At 44.4% G+C, this 4,882-nt stretch overlaps 2 non-coding genes across 2 annotated transcripts; one reads left to right on the forward strand and one right to left on the reverse strand.

The window, feature by feature from the left end:
• The first annotated feature begins 456 nt into the window (after window positions 1-456).
• On the forward strand, window positions 457-530 carry trnan-guu (transfer RNA asparagine (anticodon GUU)). The gene has a single exon. It is a non-coding gene; the product is annotated as a tRNA-Asn (tRNA).
• A 3,954-nt stretch (window positions 531-4,484) lies between these two features.
• Window positions 4,485-4,556, reverse strand: trnaw-cca (transfer RNA tryptophan (anticodon CCA)). Its single transcript has one exon. It is a non-coding gene; the product is annotated as a tRNA-Trp (tRNA).
• Window positions 4,557-4,882: the final 326 nt, after the last annotated feature.

Genomic DNA, 4,882 nt, shown 5'->3' on the forward strand with positions numbered 1-4,882 from the left:
TAATAAAGTAACTCAAACGAATACAACAGCTTAATCTAATACAACACCTCAAACTGAAGCAGAATCTGAAATTAATATTTTTTTATTCGTTCATGGGATGTGCGCGTCGCTGGCGAGGCCGGCATTTATTGCCCATCCCAAATTGCCCTTGAGAAAGTCGTGGTGAGCCGCCTTCTTGAACCGCTGCAGTCAGTGTGGTGAAGGTTCTCCCACAGTGCTGCTGAGTGACAGACAAAGCACCGGTGGGCGCGCCGGTTGCAGGAGAGCTGGTTGGCGGTGATATCGATGCTGTGAGTGAGACCAGACCGTTTCCATGTTTCCACAAACAATGTCCCATCCTTTATTTCTGGAAAAGTAACACTGAAAGTTGTCAATTGCATTTCTGTGGCTGCAACATGTAACTTTTGCTAGGTGACACGCTGCTTTAGTGTATCTTGCAAGAAAACGCACCAGCCGGTCACTGTGGCGCAATCAGTTAGTGCGTTCGGCTGTTAACTGAAAGGTTGGTGGTTCGAACCCACCCAGAGACGAAAATTGCACCTTTCTTTTCCCACTTTCGGATTCATTGCCTCATTCTGAAGCCGGTGACAGGTTTTAATTCCTGATCTTCAGTAAATGGGAGCACTTTAAATGGCTCCGATCTCTTAATCTCATTTCAAGTTTTCTAATGTGTGATTTGGATGCAAGGAAACACTCTGTGAACAATGTCATCTGAGCATGCCTGATTCGCCATAATTTACACTGAGGTCGGATATCAGGCACATGAAAAAAAAACAGTGAAATGTTTGTGTCGGCGCGATGCTCTGGGATTCCCTGCCTGACCATCGCCACCGATCCTTCTCTGCAGCCTTCCGAAATACAGCGCAGGAAATGTATCCCTGTGAAATGAACTCCTGGACAGTAATACGGAAATTAGTTTGGCTGAGGGGTTCTCTCCCGAACACGGAGGTTAGGGCATCAGGTTTCCGTAGTGTTGTGGTTATCAAATTCGCCGAACACGCAAAAAGTCCCTGGATCGAAACGAGACGGAAACATTGTTCCCATCAAAATTGAGTAATTATTTAACGATTCACACTGTTGATTAAATGTGAACAAAGTCCATATCTCCCAGCCCTGTTATTGCAGTCCGCTGGGAGCAGGCGATGAAACCCAGCGTGATATTGGGGTGGGAGGGTGCTTCCAATACTGTCTCACACCCGGTGGGACCTGGCGCAGATTTGATAAGCCCGATCCATTCAACCAAGGTGGGATAAATGAAACGGTGTTTGAGAAGCATGCAGAAAAATATAATAGCATCCAGGATCCTGTCTTCAGAGTGCATGGCGCAAAGGTTTGACTCCAGATCAAAAGGCTGCGTATTCGCATCACATCGGGGTCAGTTTCTTTCACCGCTCACATGAGACTTGATCATTTCTGAATGGAGTATTTAATTGCTTTTTCATTAAAAAAAAACAGAAGTTAGCTCTAAACCCTGACTCAGTACCGACCCAGTGGCAGGGAGGGGAGCGCCTGATACCCTCATTTATTTTCTGCAACAAACAGACACGAACATTGGTATTGATTTAAAATCGACCTGCAGATGGACACACACAGAAAAAAGACAACCACAGAAACAGACAGCAACTAGTTGCACATATATATCTATCTATATATATATATACATATATACATATAGATATATAGATATATATGTAGACGGCGCCTTTAACGTGGTCAGACGATTTAAGTTCGGTGAACTTGCTTCTGCTTTCTGAAATATACTTGTCCTTCCTTCAGAGGTCATGGGAAATATATTTTTGCATTTCGAAAAAAGACGCGAAAAACAGAGACATGTTTTGTTTTCAGCACGGCTGGTGAAATGGCCGGACGATCATAAGTTAGGAGTCGCCTTTGAAACATTTCAGGCGAAAAATCACTTAGTGCAAGTTTAAAATCACGGTTACTACCTATTTAGGTCTGAAAGAAATAACAATCAACGGTGATGAACCTGTTTGCTGCGAAGTTCACCGCTGGGTTAAAGCTGACGCCGTTTAAAGGACGCGAACCCACTCAATGCAAAGGATGAGCTCATAACCAACAGGTCCCGTCAACGTCAAACACCTCCTTTCTTGTTCAATCGAGGGAGCAGAGGCGTGTACATCATCAGACGCCAGCAACTTTAAGAAATGGAACAGATAAAGGCATAGATGCAAGTTCCAAATCTTTTCAATGCAAAGTTATTTCACTTTATTTAAAGTGCCGTGAGGCTGAAAACGGGTCCCAGATGATTTGCGTTCACTCGTGATTTGTTTGTCCGTCAGGTTTGCAATTCAATTTGTATTGGATATTGAAGATATTTCAGGATGATTGCACAACATACCATGTGTAAAGCAACCATCTTGATAACTTCAATCATCACACACTCGACATCGACGCTGCAGAGACCCCAGCACCCCTTTCAATATTGTTTTTCTTAACTCACAGTTTTCCAAAGGGAATTGGATAAACGCTTGGATGGAAACTTTTTCAGGTCTATGGGGAAACAGCAGGCGAGTGGGACTAACTGGACAACTCTTTCAGAGAGCTGGCGCAGGCACGATGGGCCGAATGTCATTCGAATGGCGCTGTCCTATTCTATGATTCTATTAATAGAGCAATTTCCACCTGTCACTGAGCCTCCCGAAATGGAGCGCAGTAATCGTGTCCCTGTGAAACGAGCTCCTGAACAGTAATACGGAAATTAGCGTGGCTGAGCGGTTTGAAACTCTGGTTCGGCTCCGAACAGGAAATTTCCTCTCTAGGTTTGATTAGTTTATCAATTATCTCCCCCCTTTCGATCTTAAATGTCTTTATACTTTTTTTGATCTCTTCTTCTCCTGTCATGCCCTCAATTTTAGACTCCCTGGTAAATACTGAAGAAAAGTGACTATTTCATATTTCTGCCATTTCGCTGTCATTGCCTGTGAGTTTGTCGTGTGTATCCCTTAGTGGCCCTATTCCTATCCTAAATTTTCTTTGGCTGTTGACGTGTCTGGAATACTTTGATTTTTGATATTCCTTTTTGCCTTTCTAATAGTTCGTTTGACTTCTTTCCCATTCTTTTCACATTCCCCTCTCTCCTTTATTGTCTCGTGTGTGCCTTTTTCTTCAGTTTCAATTTTGTCCTTATTTCTTGATTCAACCCTGGTGCGTCATTTCTGGCTAGTTTTTTCTTGCTTTGTCGTGGGATTTATTTCTCCTGGACTCTATTGATCAGCGTTTTTGTTGCTTCCCACTGCTGTTCTATTTCTTTCTCCAGGTCATTAATATATCAAACATTTCACCATTCAAAACTTCTTAAGTCACATCTGCATGACAAAGCCAGTTGCTTTTGTGGGAGGAGCAAATCAACTTGGCAGAAAAATCAGCTGCAGCCCAATCCACAAATAAAATATTTCCACGTCTTTGTAAAAATAAGCACTGTCAGAAGTGGGATTCGGACCCACGCCTCCAAAACAACCTGTGACCTGAACGCAGCGCCTTAGACCGCTCGGCCGTCCTGACTACCGGTACCAGGCTTTATTCTGCATTATTTCTGCACTGTTGGCCAGTGAAAGCAGCATAAAAGTTTAAAACGGTACTCGCCCAACGTGGGGCTCAAACCCAGTACCCTGAGAGTTTTTAAAGATAAGGGGGAGCAGCCACTGTCTGTGTCTCTTGCTGCAATGGAAACAACACATTCCAAGTACGAGCAGAGAGAGCACACCATTCAGCTACCCATTGTGTTACATACCATGCCATCTGTTTCCGTAGTGTAGTGGTTATCACGTTCGCTTGACACGCGAAAGGATCCTGGGCGGAAACATTATGTTGGAACTCGGTCTCCTCAAGCATCCAGATCGATTTTCTTCTCCTGCCTCAAAGGGAGACAGTGGCTGCTCCCTTATTCTTTGCAAGCTGCATCTTTTACTTCATTGAACAGATAATTTTGAGTGAGAGAAAACTGATCCACAGTGACGCTCATTTCAAGTTTTATTCCCTTTTAATCCGGAAGGATATATTGGCTTTGGACAGATTGGCTTTTGAAAGGAGTTAGTCGGGTGGGATCGACAAACCTTTTCCGCTGGTGGGGGACAAGGGAATACGAACCAACCATCTCCCAAGTTCTCCCGAATTCTCCGGTGCAATGAGAAACCGGCCAACAAAAGCCCTTTCATTGACCGTGGAAGTTCAGTCAATTTTCTGATAACAAAGCGCTCAATCTATGTCTCTTGTCTATTTCCCTATGTTTCCGGATGCTGTCTGCATCTCTGCCCTTTGTTTATCTCACGATGTGTCCACCTGCAGGGTGGTTTTTGAACGAAGATGTGTGTTTGTCTTCTGTTCTTGACATTAAATGAATGAGGTCATCAGGTGCTTCCCTCCCTACCAGAGGCAGACTTTCGAGCAGGGTTCTGTTAATTGTGAAGACGCAAAGAAAACTGAAATTGCAGAATTGTTCAAACCGGCTCTCAGGGAAAAAACTATGACCCCGACGTGATTTGAACACGCAACCTTCTGATCTGGAGTCAGACGCGCTACCGTTGCGCGACGATGCCTGGGTGCTACAATGCGTGTTTGTTTCTATCAATGTTTGTCAAGCACCGCTTTTGAGCTCCGAGATTGGTGGAATGGGTTGGCTTTCAAATCCCCGCCCACTCCCACCAGATGTCAGGCAGCATCAGAAGTGTCCTTCACCTGTCAGCGGCAGCATGGCGCTCGCTTCCATCGCCTGCTGTCAGCGGACTGCAGCAAATCCAATTACATTCATCCTGCACCCAGAATTATCACATCACAGGAAATGGATGAGGGAAACTGCTCAAGATACATACAGGAGGGGATCTTCTGAAAAACACTTCGACTTTCGGTGTTTAGACTTCGATTA

The sequence above is a fragment of the Heptranchias perlo genome, unplaced genomic scaffold (genome assembly GCF_035084215.1).
Source record: "Heptranchias perlo isolate sHepPer1 unplaced genomic scaffold, sHepPer1.hap1 HAP1_SCAFFOLD_62, whole genome shotgun sequence".
NCBI lineage: Eukaryota > Metazoa > Chordata > Chondrichthyes > Hexanchiformes > Hexanchidae > Heptranchias > Heptranchias perlo.